The sequence below is a fragment of the Oncorhynchus gorbuscha genome, linkage group LG25, assembly GCF_021184085.1.
Source record: "Oncorhynchus gorbuscha isolate QuinsamMale2020 ecotype Even-year linkage group LG25, OgorEven_v1.0, whole genome shotgun sequence".
NCBI lineage: Eukaryota > Metazoa > Chordata > Actinopteri > Salmoniformes > Salmonidae > Oncorhynchus > Oncorhynchus gorbuscha.
Window position 1 is genome coordinate 28,293,902 of NC_060197.1, and position 21,448 is coordinate 28,315,349.

Here is a 21,448-nt window from a genome sequence, read left to right on the forward strand (position 1 = left end):
AGTACTTGTGAGTGTACAATGTGTATAGTATAACAGTACTTGTGAGTGTACAAACTGTATAGTATAACAGTACTTGTGAGTGTACAATGTGTATAGTATAACAGTACTTGTGAGTGTACAATCTGTATAGTATAACAGTACTTGTGAGTGTACAATGTGTATAGTATAACAGTACTTGTGAGTGTACAATCTGTATAGTATAACAGTACTTGTGAGTGTACAATGTGTATAGTATAACAGTACTTGTGAGTGTACAATGTGTATAGTATAACAGTACTTGTGAGTGTACAATGTGTATAGTATAACAGTACTTGTGAGTGTACAATGTGTATAGTATAACAGTACTTGTGAGTGTACAATCTGTATAGTATAACAGTACTTGTGAGTGTACAATCTGTATAGTATAACAGTACTTGTGAGTGTACAATCTGTATAGTATAACAGTACTTGTGAGTGTACAATGTGTATAGTATAACAGTACTTGTGAGTGTACAATCTGTATAGTATAACAGTACTTGTGAGTGTACAAACTGTATAGTATAACCGTACTTGTGAGTGTACAATGTGTATAGTATAACAGTACTTGTGAGTGTACAATCTGTATAGTATAACAGTACTTGTGAGTGTACAAACTGTATAGTATAACAGTACTTGTGAGTGTACAATGTGTATAGTATAACAGTACTTGTGAGTGTACAATCTGTATAGTATAACAGTACTTGTGAGTGTACAAACTGTATAGTATAACAGTACTTGTGAGTGTACAATGTGTATAGTATAACAGTACTTGTGAGTGTACAATCTGTATAGTATAACAGTACTTGTGAGTGTACAAGCTGTATAGTATAACAGTACTTGTGAGTGTTCTGATGAGTTCTGTGCCTACTGTAAGTACTTGTGAGTATTCTGATGAGTTCCTACTGTAAGTACTTGTGAGTGTTCTGATGAGTTCCTACTGTAAGTACTTGTGAGTGTTCTGATGAGTTCCTACTGTAAGTACTTGTGAGTGTTCTGATGAGTTCCTACTGTAAGTACTTGTGAGTGTTCTGATGAGTTCCTACTGTAAGTACTTGTGAGTGTTCTGATGAGTTCCTACTGTAAGTACTTGTGAGTGTTCTGATGAGTTCCTACTGTAAGTACTTGTGAGTGTTCTGATGAGTTCCTACTGTAAGTACTTGTGAGTGTTCTGATGAGTTCCTACTGTAAGTACTTGTGAGTGTTCTGATGAGTTCCTACTGTAAGTACTTGTGAGTGTTCTGATGAGTTCCTACTGTAAGTACTTGTGAGTGTTCTGATGAGTTCCTACTGTAAGTACTTGTGAGTGTTCTGATGAGTTCCTACTGTAAGTACTTGTGAGTGTTCTGATGAGTTCCTACTGTAAGTACTTGTGAGTGTTCTGATGAGTTCCTACTGTAAGTACTTGTGAGTGTTTCAATGAATGCGGCAGGATGATGACACCAATGTGTGTGTGTGTGTGTGTGTGTGTGTGTGTGTGTGTGTGTGTGTGTGTGTGTGTGTGTGTGTGTGTGTGTGTGTGTGTGTGTAAATTCACCTGCTAGCCACACACTCCCGACATTTCCGTTTTCTCAACCAAACACGAAGATGTTTAATTTTGCTCATGTTCTCTCTCTCACACACACACACACACACACACACACACACACACACACACACACACACACACACACACACACACACACACACACACACACACACACACACACACACACACACACACACACACACACACACACACACACACACACGGCCCCCCAAGACTGGCCACGTGCACCGTCCCGTAGACAGAGCGAGCACAGGAAGAGAGAGAGAGAGAAAGGGGGAAGGCTCGTAAAGAGGGTGACCGTATGGAAAATGAGTTCAACGTACGACTAGCTTCATATAGAGCAGACCTTCCACTCCTGCAGAGAAGAGAGGGAAGAGAGTGCACCAGAAAAGAGCCGTGAACAAGAAGTTACTGCGGTACAAAGTAAAACATACAACCGTATTGCTAAGACCAGAATTCAATGTCATACATCTTGCTTCCACTGCTCAGTAAACATACACTTCCAGGTATCTATATGGAGTCATTTTTTTTGTGTGGAAGGTTTTTGGTTTGTTCAGAATATAATCAACCAGACATTTGATTCCAGTCAGAAACATTGATTCATCATTAAGCTATGATTGAGAATGACACAGAGAGAGCGAGAGTGAGAGAGATTATAAGGATGGCGGAGAGAGAGAATAAGTGATAGAGAGAGAGATTAAGGATGGTGGAGAGAGAGAATAAGTGATAGAGAGAGATTATAAGGATGGCGGAGAGAGAGATTAAGGATAGTGGAGAGAGAGATTAAGGATGGTAGAGAGAGAGATTAGGGATGGTGGAGAGAGAGAGATTAAGGATGGTGGAGAGAGAGAGATTAAGGATGGTGGAGAGAGAGATTAAGGATGGTGGAGAGAGAGATTAAGTGACAGACAGAAAAAAAAGAGATATTATTGGTGAGAGAAAATGAGAAAGAGAGGGAGAAGGACAGAGAGAATTGAGGACAGAGAGAGATACTGTACTGTGCGTGGAGACACCAATAAGAAGAAGAGACTTGCTTGGACCAAGAAGCACAAGCAATGGACCTTAGACCGTTGGAAATCTGTCCTGAGGTCTGATGAGTCCACATTTGAGATTTTTGGTTCCAGCCGCCGTGTCTTTGTGAGACGCAGAGTTGGTGAACGGATGATCTCCACGTGTGTGGTTCCCACCATGAAGCATGGAGGAGGAGGTGTGATGGTGTGGGTGTGCTTTGTTGGTGACACTGTCAGTGATTCATTTAGAATTCAAGGCACACTTAACTAGCATGGCTAAATAAATAAAAGAGACACTATTGGTGAGAGAAAATTAGAAAGAGAGAGAGGGACAGAGAGAATAGAGGACAGAGAGAGATACTGTACTGTGGGTAGAGTGGTAGGTAGGCTGGGGGAATAAACTGGTGTAATCGGGGCCAGTAGTCAGTAGTGACATCTCTTTGGGTCTCTTACATAATTTAACATCCTATTGATTTGACACTGGCAAGATTTGGCCCTCAGCCAATATGCAATAGCATTTGTAATATTTGAACTTCAGCCAAGAAGAGAGGGCTGAGCGAGAGAGAAGGGAGAGGGAGGGGGTAGGAGAAGGGAGGGTGGACAGAGGGCAGAGAGAGGGGGTAGAGAGAGAGAGAGAGAGAGAGAGAGAGAGAGAGAGAGAGAGAGAGAGAGAGAGAGAGAGAGAGAGAGAGAGAGAGAAAGAGAGAAAATTAAAAAAAGGTCCTGTGATGTTGATGGTATCATCAATGAAATTATAAAATATACTGACCACAAATTCCAATTGCCTCTAATTAAACTTTAACATCATCCTCAGCTCTGGCATATTCCCCAAAATTTGAAACTAAGGACTGATCACCCCAGAAGAATTTGACCCCAATAACTACCGTGGGATATGCGTCAACAGCAACCTTGGGAGAATCCTCCGCATTTTCATTAACAGCATGGCTTGTACATTTCCTAAGTGAAAAGAATGTACTGAACAAATGTCAAATTGGCTTTTTACCTAATTACTGTACGACAGACCACGTATTTACCCTGCACACCCTAATTGAAAAACAAACCAATCAAAACAAAGGCAAAGTCATGACTTGTTGATTTCAAAAAAGCTTTTGACTCAATTTGGCATGAGGGTCTGCAATACAAATGGATGGAAATTGGTGTTGGGGGAAAAACATACAACATTCTAAAATCCATGTACACAAACAACAAGTGTGCGGTTAAAATTGGCAAAAAACACACATTTCTTTCCACGGGGCCGTGGGTTGAGACAGGGATGCAGCTTAAGCCCCACCCTCTTCAACATATATGTCAACGAATTGGCGAGGGCACTAGAACAGTCTGCAGCACCCGGCCTCACCCTACTAGAATCTGAAGTCAAAGGTCTACTGTTGGCTGATGATCTGGTGCTTTTGTCACCAATCAAGGAAGGCCTACAGCAGCACCTAGATCTTCTGCACAGATTCTGCCAGACCTGGAAGACAAACATAATGGTGTTCCAAAGAAGGTCCAGTTGCCAGGACCACAAATACAAACTCCACCTAGACACCGTTGCCCTAGAGCACACAAAACTTTACATACACTACATGGCCACGGGTATGTGGACACCTGCTTGTTGAACATCTCATTCCAAAATCATGGGTAATGGTATGGAGTTGGTCCCCCCTGTGCTGCTATAACAGCCTCCACCCTTCTGGGAAGGCTTTCCACTAGATGTTGGAACATTTCTGCAGGGACTTGCTTCCATTCAGCCACAAGAGCATTAGTGAAGTTGGGCACTGATGTTGGGCGATTAGGCCTGGCTTGCAGTCGGCGTTCCAATTCATCCCAAAGGTGTTCGATGGGGTTGAGATGGGGGCTCTGTGCAGGCCAGTCAAGTTCTACACCGGTCTCGACAAACCATTTCTGAATAGATCTTGCTTTGTGCACGGGGGCATTGTCATGCTGAAGCAAGAAAGGGCCCTTCCCAAACTGCACAGAATTGTCTAGAATGTCATTGTATGCTGTAGCGTCAAGATTTCCCTTCACTGGAACCCAGGGGCCTAGCCAAGGGGCCGAGCCAAACTTTAAATTTGGCACTATGCATTCGACCAGTTAGTGTTCACCTGGCATCCGCCAAACCCAGATTTGTCCGTAGGACTGCCAGATATTGAAGCGTGATTCATCACTCCAGAGAACGCGTTTCCACTGCTTCAATGTCCAAAGGCGGTGAACTTTACACCACTTCAGCCGACGTTTGGCACTGCGCATTGGTGATCTTGGCTTGTGTGCAGCCGCTCAGCCATGGAAAGTCATTTCATGAAGCTCCCGACAAACAGTTATTGTGCTGACGTTGCTTCCAGAGGCAGTTTGGAACTCGGTAGTGAGTGTTGCAACCGAGGACAGACGATTTTTACACGCTACGAGCTTCAGCATTCGCCGGTCCCGTTCTGTAAGCTTGTGTGGTCTACTAATTCGCAGCTGAGCCATTGTTGATCCTAGAAGTTTCACAATAATAGCACTCACAGTTGACTGGGGCAGCACTTGCAGGGCAGAAATTTGACGAACTGACTTGTTGGAAAGGTGGCATCCTATGATGGTGCTTCGTTGAAAGTCATTAAGCTCTTCAGTACGGGCATGTCTATGGAGATTGCATGGGTGTGTGTTAGATTTTATACAACTGTCAGCAACGGGTGTAGCTGAGGACAGACGCTGGGAGACGAGAAGCAAGTACAGGGAGTGAATATTTAATAAACAACGGACATGAAACAGAACATGGACAGCGTCTGGACGGGGAAACAAAACAACGTTAATACTGACACGGGGAACAAACTGAGGAACAGACAGATATAGAGGGGGAGTCCAAGTGAGTCCAATGAGCGCTGATGCGCGTAATGATGGTGACAGGTGTGTCTAATGATGGGAAGCCTGGCACCCTCGAGCGCCAGAGAGGGGGAGCGGGAGAAGGAATGATAGTACCCCCCCCTTTAGGGGCGCCCCCCGGCGTCCCACCTGGGCGAGCCTGACTGGCCGACTGAAACATGAGAGTCGGACAAGCCGGCTGAGGTGTGGAAGCCTGACGAGCCGGCTGAGACGTGGGAGCCCAAAGAGCCGGCTGAGGCGTGAAAGCCTGACGATCCCGCTGGGGCGCGGGAGCCCGACAAGCTGGCTGAGGTGTGGGAGCCTGACGGGCCGGCTGAGGCAAGCAAATGTCATGAGCCAGCTAAGACGTGGAAGCCTGACGAGACCGCTTCCTTCGGCAGTGGCACCCAGACATCACCAACAAATAAAAAAACTCCCTGATGCGTCAAATTGTGGTGTTAGTATTCTGTACAGTACAGGGGACAGAATACAGGGGAGTGAACATTTAATAAATAGCGGACATGAAACAGGGAACAAACTGAGGAACAGACAGATATAGAGGGGGCAAACAACAAAGTGAAGAAGTCCAGGTGACTCCAATGAGCGCTGATGCACGTAATGATGGTGACAGGTGTGCGTAATAATGGGTAGCCTGGTGCCCGAGAGGGGGAGCGGGAGCAGGCGTGACAGTAGCTGAGATAGCCAAATCCACTTATTGGAAGGGGTGTCCAGCTACGTTTGGCTATGTAGTGTACCTCGGCCTAAACATCAGCACCACAAGTAACTTCAACAACGATGTGAACAATCTGAGAGACAAGGCAAGAAGGGCCTTTTACGCCATCAAAAAGGAACATAAAATCCCAATTAGGATTTTAAAAACTTGAATCAGTTATAGAACCCATTGCCCTTCATGGTTGTGAGGTTTGGGGTCCGCTCAACAACCAAGAATTCACAAAATGGGACAAACACCAAATTGAGACTGCATGCAGAATTTAGCAAAAACATCCTCCGTGTACAACATAAAACACCAAATAATGCATGCAGAGCAGAATTAGGCCAATACCCCCAAATGATCAAAATCCAGAAAAGAGCAGTTCAATTCTACAAACACCTAAAAGGAAGCGTTTCCCAAACATTCCATAACAAAGCCATCACCTACAGAGAGACGAACCTGGAAAAGAGACCCGTAAGCAAGCTGGTCCTGGTCACAAACACAAACAGACCCCACAGAGCCCCAGGACAGCAACACAATTAGACCCTACCAAATCATGAGAAAACAAAAAGATAATTACTTGACACATTGGAAAGAATTAACAAAAGAAACAATCCAAACTAAAATGCTATTTGACTCTAAACAGTGAGTATACAGTGGCAGCATACCTGACCACTGTGACTGTCCCAAACCTAAGGAAAGCTCTGACTATGTACAGACTCAGTGACCTTGCTATTGAGAAAGGCCGCCATAGGCAGACATGGCGCTCAAGAGAAGACAGGCTATGTGCACACTGCTCACAAAATGAGGTGGAAACTGAGCTGCACTTCCTAACCTCCTGCCCAATGTATGACCATATCAGAGACACATATTTCCCTCAGATTACACAGATCCACAAAGAATTAAAAAACAAACCCGATTTTGATAAACTCCCATATCTACTGGGTGAAATACCAGAGTGTGCATCACAGCCGCAGATCTGTGACCTGTTGTCACAAGAAAAGGTCAACCAGTGAAGAACAAACACCATTATAAATACAACCCATATTTATGTTTATTTATTTTCCCTTTTGTATTTCAACTATTTGCACATCATTACAACAGTGTATATAGACATAATATGACATTTGAAATGTCTTTATTCTTTTGGAACTTTTGTGAGTGTAATGTTCATTTCCACTTGCTTTGACAATGTAAACATACATTTCCCATGCCAATAAAGCCCTGAATTGAATAGTATTGTAGCAGAAAGAGAGAGAGAGAAAGAGAGAGAGAGAGAAAGAAAGAGAGAGAAAGAGAGAGAGAAAGAGAGAGAAAGAGAGAGAGAGAGAAAGAGAGAAAGAGAGAGAGAAAGAGAGAGAAAGAGAGAGAGAAAGAGAGAGAGAAAGAGAGAGAAAGAGAGAGAGAGAGAGAGAGAGAGGGTGATTGTGTGTCAGTGAGTGTACAGTCCACAGTTTTATCAGTGCTGCTGTAATCAGTTTTATAACAGGGTTAGAGCCAGACTTACTGGATCCACAGGCCAGACCTGTCTGCTTCCCAAATGGGACTCTATTTCCATGACTCAGGTCAAAAGTAGTGCACTATATAGGGACATGGTGCCATTTGGGACTCATGTCTGGTCTGCTGAAAGAAACCTGGATCTAAATACTATTTAAAATAATTTACTATTCTTTAGCTGTCCTTAATTGATGCTTGCATGATGGAATGGAACCAATAGAACAGGCCCAAAAGTGCATACCCCGCCCACCTGGCACTCCAGGCAGGCTAAAGTGAACGCTCAAACTATTTGAAAGAGTTCAGATAGTTTTTGAACCCAGGTCTGGTTAGTTCGCAATTCAACGGTTCAATCACGCGGACATTGAAGTCTTGCTCTCAGACAAATTAAACAACTTCTTTGCTCGCTTTGAGGACAATACAGTGCCGCTGACACGGCCCGCTACCAAATCCTGTGGGCTCTCCTTCTCCGTGGCCAACGTGAGTAAAACATTTAAACATGTTAACCCTTGCAAGGCTGCCGGCCCAGACGGCATCCCCAGCCACATCCTCAGAGCATGCGCAGACCAGCTGGCTGGAGTGTTTACGGACATATTCAACCAATCCCTATCCCAGTCTGTTGTCCCTACATGCTTAAAAATGGCCACCATTGTTCCTGTTCCCAAGAAAGCTAAGGTACTGAACTAAATGACTATCGCCCCGTAGCACTCACTTCTGTCATCATGAAGTGCTTTGAGAGACTAGTCAAGGACCATATCACCTCCACCCTACCTGATACCCTAGACCCACTCCAATTTGCTTACCGCCCCAATAGGTCCACTGACGATGCAATCGCAATCACACTGCACACTGCCCTATTCCATCTGGACAAGAGGAATACCTATGTAAGAATGCTGTTCATTGACTACAACTCAGCATTTAACACCATAGTACCCTCCGAACTGGTCATTAAGCTTGAGACCCTGGATCTGAACCCCGCCCTGTGCAACTGAGCTGTACTCCCTGTTCACCCATGACTGCGTGGCCATGCAAGCCTCCAACTCAATCATCAAGTTTGCAGACGACAATACAGTGGTAGGCTTGATTACCAACAACAACGAGAGTGCCTACAGGGAGGAGGTGAGGGCCCTCGGAGTGTGGTGTCAGGTAAACAACCTCACACTCAACGTCAATAAAACAAATGAGATGTGATCGTGGACTTCAGGAAACAGCAGAGGGAGCACCCCCCTATCCACATCAACGGGACAGTAGTGAAGAAGGTGGAAAGTTTTAAGTTCCTCGGCATACACATCACGGACAAACTGAAATGGTCCACCCACACAGACAGTGTGGTGATGAAGGCGCAACAGCGCCTCTTCAATCTCAGGAGGCTGAAGAAATTTGGCTTGTCACCTAAAACACTCACAAACTTTTACAGATGAACAATCGAGAGCATCCTGTCGGGCTGTATCACCGCCTGGTACGGCAACTGCTCCGCCCTCAACCGCAAGGCTCTCCAGAGGGTAGTGAGGTCTGCACAATGCATCACCGGGGGCAAACTACCTGCCCTCCAGGACACCTACAGCACCCGATGTCACAGGAAGGCCAAAAAGATCATCAAGGACAACAACCACCCGAGCCACTGCCTGTTCACCCCACTATCATCCGGAAGGCGAGGTCAGTACAGGTGCATCAAAGCAGGTACCGAGAGACTGAAAAACAGCTTCAATCTCAAGGCCATCAGACTGTTAAACAGCCATCACTAACATAGAGAGGCGGATGCCAACATACAGACTCAAATCTCTGGCCACTTAAAGGTTCACTAGTCACTTTAAATAACGCCCCTTTAATAATGTTTACATATCCTACATGACTCATCTCATATGTGTATATACTGTATTCTACACCATCTACTGCACCTTGTCTATGCTGCACGCCATCACTCATCCATATATTTACATGTACATATTCTTAGTCATTCCTTTACACTTGTGTATATAAGGCAGTTGTTGTGAATTTGTTCGGGTTACTTGTTAGATTTTACTGCATAGTCGGAACTAGAAGCTCAAGCATTTCGCTACACTCGCAATTAACATCTGCTAACCATGTGCATGTGACCAATACAATTTGATTTGATTTACAGGCGCACACACACAGGTGTCTACAACTGACACTATGCACAGACACACAGGCGCGCGCAACCCTGCTCACGCCCAGTCCCACCACACATACTTCCCAATCACATTCAAGCGTGAGTCAATGCCCCATCCTATACATACTTTTAGCTTCCTTTCCTCCTCCTCATCCCCCTTTCCCCTGGAGCACTTCTTCTTTTATAGGATCCTTCTCTCCACAGAGAGGAAGGACTGCAGACGGGAATGAAAGGAGGGAAGCGGAGAGAGAAAGAGAGGCAGAAACAACTAGATTAATGGACAGAAGGAAGCAGAGAGCCACTGAAATAGAGAGAAAGAGAGAAAACTCAAACAGGCTTTCCTCTTGACGCTGTAAATAATTCAATTTCTGTATTTTTTTGCCCATCTTTTTTTCATTCCCTCTTTCTCTCTGTTCTTTTTTAAATGTATACTCAACTGGGAGCAGGCAGTCTGATTAATTGGCAATTAATGTTTAACGAGTTACAGCTGTGTTCAATTAGCACTGGTATCAGCGCTATTCCTCACGACACCTCTCTCCCTCTCCCTCTAGTATTCTCTGTCCCTCTCCAGCTCTCTCCCTCTCTGCTTCTCCCTCCAGTATTCTCTCTCCCTCCAGTATTCTCTCTCCCTCTCTCCTTCTCCATCCAGTATTCTCTCTCCCTCTCTCCTTCTCCCTCCAGTATTCTCTCTCCCTCCGATATTCTCTCTCCCTCTCCCTCCCTCTCTCCTTCTCCCTCCAGTATTCTCTATCCCTCTCCAGCTCTCTCCCTCTCTCCTTCTCCCGCCAGTATTCTCTCTCCCTCTCCACCTGTCTCCCTTCCCTCTCATATTCTCTCTCTCCCCCTCTCTCTCTTTTCCAGAAATGTCCTATATCCCATTCCCTGTGGTTCTCGCTGTCATCATGTCCTATGGTAGAGAGAAATACATCCTCTGTATAGATACTACCTATCTACCACGAGTGATAGTAGATGTGATGAATTTACAATCAGTACAAACGGCCTTCTTTTCAATGTCCCCCCCCCATTTTCTCTCTGTCTCTCATACCTATCTTCCTCTTATTTATCGAATTCATCTGTCAAAACACGACTCATCGCTAAGTCTTAAGTGTGTGTGTGTGTGTGCATCTGTGTACAATGCTGTTGATGATAGGTGGATGAATGTAAAGCCTGTTGAACCAGAGAGCAACCTATAGAGGGCCAAATATCAGACACGTTCTCATACGGTACACACACACACACACACACACACACACACACACACACACACACACACACACACACACACACACACACACACACACACACACACACACACACACACACACACACACACGCACACACACACACACACTTCACTTTAGGGATTACAGCGATTCTTCAAGAGCTGGTTGATCCACAAAGCTGAGTGTGCGCTGAGTGTGCAGTACACAACATGTCTGTAGCATGTCATGTTGACATGGAATACATCACAACAGCATCAGACAGACAGTCTAGTGTGAGAACAGCAGGCAGAGCACTACAGCAATCTGGACAAAGAGAGAGGGAGAGAGAGAGAGAGAGAGAGAGAGAGAGAGAGAGAGAGATTGAATGTGTATGTGTGTGTTAGTGCAGGTAGGCTACACATGTTCGAGCAAAAGTGTGTGATAGTGAGTGTGTGATAGTGAGTGTGTGATAGTGATTGTGAAGGTGTGTGTATGTGTGTGGAGCTGGCTGTTGGTCGTGGTCTTTTCATAGCCTCCTTTTCAATCGTCTTTCATTCAAATCGGATACCTCCACCCATCTGTTCACAAAGAAAGGGGGAGCACAAGAAGGGGGGGAGATGACAGGAGAATACAGAGCTGGCTATCACTATTCATCTCTCTGTCTGCCTCCTCCTACTTTATCATCTGTTTTTCTTTGTCTCCCTCCCTCCCTCTCCATCCCTCCCTTCCTCCCTCCTTCACCATCCCCCCCTCTCTATCCCTCCCTCTCTCCATCCATCCCTCCCTCTCTATACCTCTCCATCCATCCCTCCCTCTCTATCCCTCCCTCTCCATCCCTCCCTTCCTCCCTCCTTCACCACCCCCTCTCTCCATCCATCCCTCCCTCCATCCCTCCCTCCCTCCCTCCCTCCCTCCCTCCTTCACCATCCCCCTCTCTATCCCTCCATCTCTCCATCCATCCCTCCCTCTCTATCCCTTTCCATCCATCCCTCCCTCACCATACCTCTCTATCATTCCCTCTCTCCATACATCCCTCCCTCACCATCTCCCCTCTCTATCCCTCCATCCCTCTCTATCCCTCTCACCACCTCTCCCTCCCTCTCTATCCCTCCTTCCTTCCCTCCATCCCTCTCTATCTATCACTCCCTCTCCTTCCCTCCCTTCCTCCCAGCATGACCTGAGCTGTCCTCTCTATCCCTCACTCCCTCCCTCCCAGCATGACCTGAGCTGTCCTCTCTATCCCTCCCTCCCTCCCTCCCAGCATGACTTGAGCTGTGTGAATACCTGTCTGAGTGACTGACTCCCTCCCTCCTCCCCCCACTCCGCATGCTCCGTTCCCTCCTCCCACTCTTCTCCTTCGTCTCCCCTGAATAGAGACAGAATGGAGCTCAGCTTTTCTCCAAGGAACCCAGCAGGTGTGTGTACAGTACGTGTGAGTCTTTAAGCGAATGTGTGTGTGTGTGTGTGTGTGTGTGTGTGTGTGTGTGTGTGTGTGTGTGTGTGTGTGTGTGTGTGTGTGTGGGGTGGACAATGGGATGTCTGGTTTCAACAAGGGACTCTCAGCCCATTTCCAGCCCCTGGCTCAGCCAACCAACTGACACAGCAATGCTAATCTATTAGGACACACACACACACACCTCGATTCCTCTCACCTGCCACAGTGTCGTCCTCCCACCGTGTGTGTTCTGTGCGTGGGTGTGTACCTGCGTGGGCCAGGTATCGTCTGTACCTGTAACACAAGCACACAACAGCTTTGAATAGCACACACGACACACACTGACACACACGACACACACGACACACACTGACACACACTGACACACACGACACACACTGACACACACTGACACACACGACACACACTGACACACGCGACACACGCGACACACACTGACACACACGACACACACTGACACACACGGACAGAATCGGATGGTAAGAGACATACAGCATGTTGTGTACATACTGAAGTGTAGCTTCTAGAGAAGTGTATGAAAGTCAGTTTCATGACTTAGATGAGTAAACAAACGGGTTTAGTTCCGTTGCAACACACCCTGTTGCATTACTAACCTCCAGCACATAAGAACATAACTGCAGGCAGGGTGTGTGTGGGTGTGTGTGACTAGGTACGGGAGGCTGGTCCGTCCAGACTAATAATGCTACGGTTCTAAGAGCAGTACTCTGCTTACCACTGATAGTTATTCGGCGGGCACACACGCACACACACACACCTAATGAGCGTCCAGGAGACAGCCATTATGCCCTCCACTTAGCCAGCAGAGACACAGACAGACACACAGGACACACACACACACACCGTCACTTATCATGCCTCAGTTGTACAGCAGAAGCCTATACATGAAGCCTGTACTCCCTCAGCATAGCCATGCAAAACTACGGTCATGTAGCCTCCCTTACAGGGCCTTCAGAAAGTATCCACACCCCTCGACTTTAACCACATTTTGTCGTGTTACAGCTTGAACTTAACATGGATTCAATGGTGATTTTGTGTCACTGGCCTACAAACAATACCTCATAATGTCAAAGTATAAATATTTTTTGAGATTTTTTAATTTTGACAAATTAATAAAAAATGAAAAGCTGAAATGTCTTGAGTCAATAAGTATTCAACCCCTTCGCTAAATAAGTTCAGGAGTCAAAATTGTCTTAACAAGTCACATAATAAGTTGCATGGACTCACTCTGTGTACAATAATAGTGTTTGACATGATTTTTGAATGACTACCTGATCTCTGTACCCCACACATGCCATTTTCAGTAAGACAGATTTCAAACACAGATTCAACTACAAAGACCAGGGAGGTTTCCCAGTGCCTCGTAAAGAAGGGCACCTATTGGTAGATGGGTAAAAAAATATAAAAAAATACATTGACTATCCCTTTAAGCATGGCGAAGTTATTAATTACACTTTGGATGGTGTATCAATACACCCAGTCACTACAAAAATACAGACGTCCTTCCTAACTCAGTTACCGGAGAGGAAGGAAACCGCTCAGAGATTTCACCATGAGGCCAATGGTGACTTTAACACAGTTACAGAGTTTAATGGCTGTGATAGGAGAAAACTGAGAATGGATCAACAACACTGTAGTTACTCCACAATACTAACCTAAATGACAGAGTCAAAAGAAGGAAGTCTATACAGAATATAAAATATTCCAAAACATGCATCCTGTTTGCAACAAAGCACTAAATTAAAACTGCAATAAAAATTGTCAAAGAATTTAACTTCGTCTTGAATACAAAGAGTTATGTTTTGAGCAAATCCAACACAACACATCACTGAGTACCACTCTTTATATTTTCCAGTATGGCAATGGCTCCATCATGTTATGGGTATGCTTGTCATCAGGCAAGGACAAGGGAGTTTTTTCTTGGATAAAAAGAAACGGAATAGAGCTAAGAACAAGCAAAATCCTAGAGGAAAACCTGGTTCAGTCTGCATTCCAACAGACACTGGGAGACAAATTCACCGTTCAGCAGGACAATAGCCTAAAACACAAGGCCAAATATACACTGGAGTTGCTTATCAAGATGACATTGAATGTTCCTGAATAGGTACAGTTTTGACTTAAATCTTCTTGAAAATGTATGTCAAGACTTGGAAATGGCTGTCTAGCAAAGATCAACAATCAACTTGACAGAACTTGAATAATCTTTTTCAAGAATAATGTGCAAATATTGTTCAATCCAGGTGTGCAAAGCTCTTAGAGACGTACCCAGAAAGACTCACAGATGTATTCACTGCCAAAGGTGATTCTAACATGTATCGACTCAGGGGTGTGACTACTGATGTACATTTCACATTTCTATATTTAATTTTCAATACATTTGCAAAGATTTCTAAAAACACGTTTTCACGTATGTGTTAGTGTGTCATTATGGGTTAGTTAGTGTGCAGATGAGTGAAAGAAAAACATCCATTTAATCCATTTAGAATTCAGGCTGTAACAACAGAATGTGGAGCCAGTCACGTGGCATACTTTCTGAAGGCCCTGTACATAATGGAGTTGACCATCTCATCCATACATGCGCTCACAACAAAGCACATCTGCAGAAACACACGGGAACCCCAGCATTTCCTGTTTAGGCTAAAGCGCCTGTTTATCTGAGCGTGTTTGTGTGTGTTTATGTGTGCATGCATGGGATTAGGGGTTGGTCCTGTGTCATAATAATGACATCACACTCGCAAGAGCCAAACAGCAAAAAGCCAAAACATTTCTGCTAAATCCTAAATATTCCATCATTCAAGATTTCCTTCTAAGCATAATCCCCTGGATTCCAACATTCTGGAATTCTTCCCGAGATCATCTCCCTGTATAGTTTGGCAGCAGGCAGAGAGAGAGAGAGAGATAGAGAGAGGGGTATTAGGGAAAGGGGGGATGAGGAGTATGAAACCGGGAGAGACAGAAAGAGAGAGAGAGAGATACGAGTTAAGAGTGGGAGGATAGAGGGAAGGGAGGAGAAGTCTTGCTGTGCTTGCAGTTCCCCTGTGGCCATGTTTAGCGTGCGTTGAGGAATGCGCGTGCTCTGTTTCCTCCTCTTTTCTTCCTTCAGGAGGTACGTTGCTACCTACACTCGAGCCAGCTGGGCTAACTCAGATCTGCCTGACAACAGCCCGGGGTCACACGCACAAACGTATGCACTTGTGCAGACACACACAAGACACACAAATACACACAACAAAGCTAAATGAAAGGGACCTCGGGACAGAGTCTTGGGGAACGCCCAACGAAACAATGACACGACTCTTTTAAACTACACACCTAACCTCACATAGGAGTTAGCTAGGAATCATCTCGTTTATACAAGGGGCTACCTTGGGACAAAAAAAATGGAGTCCCCCCTCTTCTTTGGGGAGTTGGTTCCTTCCTTTAGCATGTGGAATGTACAACAGGAACAGCTTGCATTTCATGACAGGGTGGAGCGATCCGAGCAGGGAGGGAGTTATCCAGCCCAGGGCGTAAGGAGGGGGTGAACTGGTTCACAGGGTATTTTTAGAAGTGTCATTTATACTCAGTATGCAATGCATGCTGTAGCTGCACTGTGGTGCACAATGCTATGGAATAACAATACAGTACACTAAAATACACATGGGGTCGGGGAGAGTTTTCAGTTGTAATGTCACGTGCACAGGTACAGTGATATAATAATATGCTATATACAGTGTATTATACACAGATAGAACTGCAAACACATTCAGGCACACATGCAAAACCACACACACTCAACTACACACGACATTCATACAGGGCCGCCATAAAGTATTCATTCCCCTCGACTTATTCCACATTTTGTTGTTACCGCATGAATTCCAAATGGCTTAAATCATTTCTCGCACACATCTACACACAATGCCCCATAATGACAAAGTGGAAACAAGTTTAGACATTTATGCAGATTTATTGAAAATGAAATACAGAAATATCTCATTTAGATAAGTATTCACAACCCCGAGTCAATACGTTGTAGAAGCACCTTTGGCAGCGATTACAGCTGTGAGTCTTTCTGGGTAAATCTGTAAGAGCTTTGCACACCTGGATTGTGCAACATTTGCCCATTATTCTTTTCAAAACTCTCCAAGCTCTTGTCAAATTGGTTGTTGATCATTGCTTGACAAACATTTTCAGGTCTTGCCATAGAATTTCAAGTAGATTTAAGTCAAAGCTGTAACTCAGCCATTTAGGAACATTCACTTTCTTCCTGGTAAGCAGCAGGTAGCCTAGTGGTTAGAGCATTGGCCCAGTAACCGGAAAGGTTGCTAGATCAAATCCCCGAGCCGACAAGGCCAAAATCTGTCGTTCTGAACAAGGCAGTTAACCGACTGTTTCTAGGCCGTCATTGTAAATAAGAATTTGTTCTTAACTAACTTGCCTGGTTAAATAAAACATAAAATAACCAACTCCAGTGTATATTTGGCCTTGAGTTTGATGTTGTTGTCCTGCTGAGAGGTGAATTTCTCTCCCAGTGTCTGGTAGAAAGCACACTGAACCAGGTTTTCCTCTAGGCCTGTGCTTAGCATCATTCCATTTATTTTTTATCATGATAAACGGCCCAGTCCTTAACTAATACTAGCATACCCATAACATACGTGAAAATATGGAGAGTGATACTCAGTAATGTGTTGTATTGGATTTGACCCAAACATAACACTTTGTATTCTCGCCTGGTTCACCAACTACTTCTCAGAAAGAGTTCAGTGTGTCAAATCGGAGGGCCTGTTGTCCTGACCTCTGGCAGTCTCTATGGGGGTGCCACAGGGTTCAATTCTCAGGCCGACTCTTTTCTCTTTATATACTGTATCAATGATGTCGCTCTTGGTGTGGGTGATTCTCTGATCCACCTCTAAGCAGACGACACCATTCTGTATACATCTGGCCCTTCTTTGGACACTGTGTTAACTAAACTCCAGACGAGCTTCAATGCCATAAAACTCCTTCCATGGCCTCCAACTGCACTTAAATGCTAGTAAAACTAAATGCATGCTCTTCAACCAATCGCTGCCCGCACCCGCCGCCCGACTAGCATCACTAGGACGGTTCTGACTTAGAATATGTGGACAACTATAAATACCTAGGTGTCTGGCTAGACTGTAAACTCTCCTTCCAGACTCAAATTAAGCATCTCCAATCCAAAATGAAATCTAGAATCGGCTTCCTATTTTGCAACAAAGCCTCCTTCACTCATGCCACCAAACATACCCTCGTAAAACTGATTATCCTCCCGATCCTTGACTTCGACGATGTAATTTACAAAATAGCCTCCAACACTCTAATCAGCAAACTGGATGTAGTCTATCACAGTGCCAGCCGTTTTGTCACCAAAGCCCCGTATACTACCCACCACTGAGACCTGTATGCTCTCGTTGGCTGGTCCTCGCTACATATCCGTCGCCAAACCCACTGGCTCCAGGTCATCTATAAGTCTTTGCTAGGTAAAGCTCCACCTTATCTCAGCTCACGGGTCACCATAACAACACCCACCCGTAGCACGCGCTCCAGCAGATATATCTCACTGGTCAGCCCCAAAGCCAATTCCAACCTTTGGCTGCATTTCCTTCCAGTTCTCTACTGCCAATAACTGGAGCGAATTGCAAAAATCACTGAAGTTTGAGACTTATATCTTCCTCACTAACTTTAAGCGTCAGCTGTCAGAGCAGCTTACCGATCGCTGCAGCTGTACACAGCCCATCTGTAAATAGCCCATCCAACCAACTACCTACATCATCTTGGTTTGTTTTCTGCTCTTTTGCACACATCCTCATCTGCACATATATCACCCCAGTGTAAATTGCTAAATTGTAATTACTTCGCCACTATTGGCCAATTATTGGCTAATTTATTGCCTTACCTCCTCATTTGCACACACTGTATACAGATTTTTCTATTGTGTTATTGACTGTACATTTGTTTATCCCAACTCTGTGTTGTTGTTTTTGTCGCACTGTTTTGCTTTATCTTGGCCAGGTCGCAGTTGTAAATGAGAACTTGTTCTCAACTGGCCTATCTAGTTAAATAAAAATAAAATAAAAAAAGTATTCAGGACAAAAAGTGAATTGCTTTGCCACATTCTTTGCAGTATTACTTTAGTTTCTTGTTGCAAACAGGATGCATGTTTTGGAAAACTTTAAATTCTGTACAGGCTTCCTTTTCACTGAGTCATTTCGCTTAGTATTGTGGAGTAACAACAATGTTGTTGATCCATACTCAGTTTTCTCCTATCACAGCCATTAAACTCTGTTACTGTTTTATAGTCACCATTGGCCTCATGGTGAAATCTCTGAGCGGTTTCCTTCTTCTCCGGCAACTGAGTTAAGAAGGACACCTTTATCTTTGCAGTGATTGGGTGTATTAATACACCATCCAAAGTGTAATGAATAACTTCACAGTGCTCAACGGGATATTCAATGTCTTATACATGTATTTTTGACCTATCTACTAATAGGTGCCATTCTTTGAGAAGGACTGTAAAAGTCTTTGTGGTTGAATCTGTGTTTGAAATTCACTGCTCGACTGAGGGACTTTAAAGATAATTGTATGTGTGGGGTACAGAGATGAGGTAGACATTCAAATATCATGTTAAACACTATTATAGCACAGTGAGTCCATGCAACTTATTATGTGATTTGTTAAGCAAATTTTTACTCCTGAACTTATTTAGCCTTGTCATAACAAAAGGGTTGACGACTTATTGACTCAAGACATTTCAGCTTTTGTATTAATTTAATTTCAAAAGATCTAATTCTACTTTATGGTGTATCGTGTGTAGGCCTGTGACAAAACATCTCAATTCAATCCTTTTTCAATTCAGGCTGTAACACAACAAATTGTGGAAAAAGTCAATGGGTGTGAATACTTGTAGGCACTGTACCATCACACTAAACACACACATAGAGTACCATACACACATACAACACACACACATACAAATCTGTACGTACACACCCCTGATGTGGCCAGGCCTATTGGGTGTGCACTGTGCAGCAGTTGGAACACACTTGCATGCACACAAAGCCCAACAAACAAACAGCCGAGTCTCAACACCCTCTGAATCACACCGTTGCCTTGTTTAACCTGGGAATAGAAAGGGAGGGAGAGAGAGAGAAGCCGAGAGGGAGGGAGACAGAGGGAGGAAGAAAGGAACCATATGGAGCATGGAGACCTAGTTTGACGTCTCTCCCCCCCGCCTCCCCTCTCTAATTCTCCCACACACCTGGGAAGGTTATCCCTCTTGGAATCAGAGAATTCCCACCAGCAACCAGCAGAACTCGCAATTAAAACTAAACTTTAATTAGTTTTCACTTTCTCACCCTTCCTCCCGCTCTCTCTCCACCTATCCTCCCTCTACTCACGTCTTCTCTCTCCCTCTCTCTCTCTATCCCACAGGGGTGTTCGGGGTGCTGTAGGACGATGTGAGTGAGACTGTGAACTTCTAACTATTCCCACGTTTAGAAGCTGAACTAATCAATGAGGAAAGGATATGTGAGACAGAGGAATGGGGGCTCACACTCTCACATACAAAGGATGTGTGTGTGTGTTTGTGTGAGTGAGTGTATGTGTGTGCACATCGAGAACATAACCACTAAACTCCGCAAAAAAAGAAACGTCCCCTTTTCAGGACACTGTCTTTCAAAGATAATTCGAAAAAATCTAAATAACTTCACAAATTTTCATTGTAAAGGGTTTAAACACTGTTTCCCATGCAATTCATGAACATTCACCTGTGGAACGGTGGTTAAGACACTAACAGCTTACAGACGGTAGGCAATTAAGGTCACAGTTATGAAAACTTAGGACACTAATGAAACCTTTCTACTGACTCTGAAAAACATCAAAACAAAGATGCCCAGGGTCCCTGCTCATCTGCGGGAACGTGCCTTAGGCATGCTGCAAGGAGGCATGAGGACTGCAGATGTGGCCAGGGCAATAAATTGCAATGTCCGTACTGTGATACGCCTAAGACAGCGCTACAGGGAGACCGGACGGACAGCTGATCGTCCTTGCAGTGGCAGACCACGTATAACAACACCTGCACAGGATCGGTACATCCGAACATCACACCTGCGGGACAGGTACAGGATGGCAACAACAACTGCCTGAGTTACACCAGGAATGCACAATCCCTCCATCAGTGCTCACACTGTCCGCAATAGGCTGAGAGAGGCTGGACTGAGGGCTTGTAGGCCTGTTGTAAGGCAGGTCCTCACCAGACATCACCAGCAACAACGTCGCCTATGGGCACAAACCCACCATCGGTGGACCAGACAGGACTGGCAAAAAGTGCTCTTCACTGACAAGTCGCAGTTTTGTCTCACCAGGGGTGTTGGTCGGATTGGCGTTTACCTTGGAAGGAATGAGAGTTACACCGAGGTCTGTAGTCTGGAGTGGGATTTATTTGGAGGTGGATGGTACGTCATGGTCGGGGGGGGTGTGTCACAGCATCATCGGACTGAGCTTGTTGTCATTGCAGTCAATCTCAATGCTGTCCGTTACAGGGAAGACATCCTCCTCCCTCATGTGGTACCCTTTCTGCAGGCTCATCCTGACATGACCCTCCAGGATGACAATGCCACCAGCCATGTTGCTCGTTCTGTGCTTGATTTCCTGCAAGACAGGAATGTCAGTGTTCTGCCATGGCCAGCGAAGAGCCCGGATCACAATCCCATTGAGCACGTCTGGGACCTGTTGGATCAGAGGGTGAGGGGCTAGGGCCATTCCCCCCAGAAATGTCCGGGAACTTGCAGGTGCCTTGGTGGAAGAGTGGGGTAACATATCACAGTAAGAACGGGCAAATCTGGTGCAGTCCATGAGGAGATGCACTGCAGTACTTAATGCTGACTGTTACTTTTGATTTTGACCCCCCTTTGTTCAGGGACACATTATTCAATGTGTTAGTCACATGTCTCTGGAACTTGTTCAGTTTATGTGTCAGTTGTTGAATCTTATGTTCATACAAATATTTACACATGTTAAGTTTG

General features: G+C 44.8%; 1 protein-coding gene across 1 annotated transcript in view; it reads right to left on the bottom strand.

The window, feature by feature from the left end:
* Positions 1-21,448, bottom strand: part of kdm6ba (lysine (K)-specific demethylase 6B, a) — a 179,743-nt gene that overhangs the window by 78,939 nt on the left and 79,356 nt on the right. Inside the window, exon 4 of the mRNA XM_046327990.1 lies at positions 12,604-12,680. The gene's annotated coding sequence lies outside the window, so the exon portion shown is untranslated. The remainder of the gene's footprint in view (positions 1-12,603; positions 12,681-21,448) is intronic.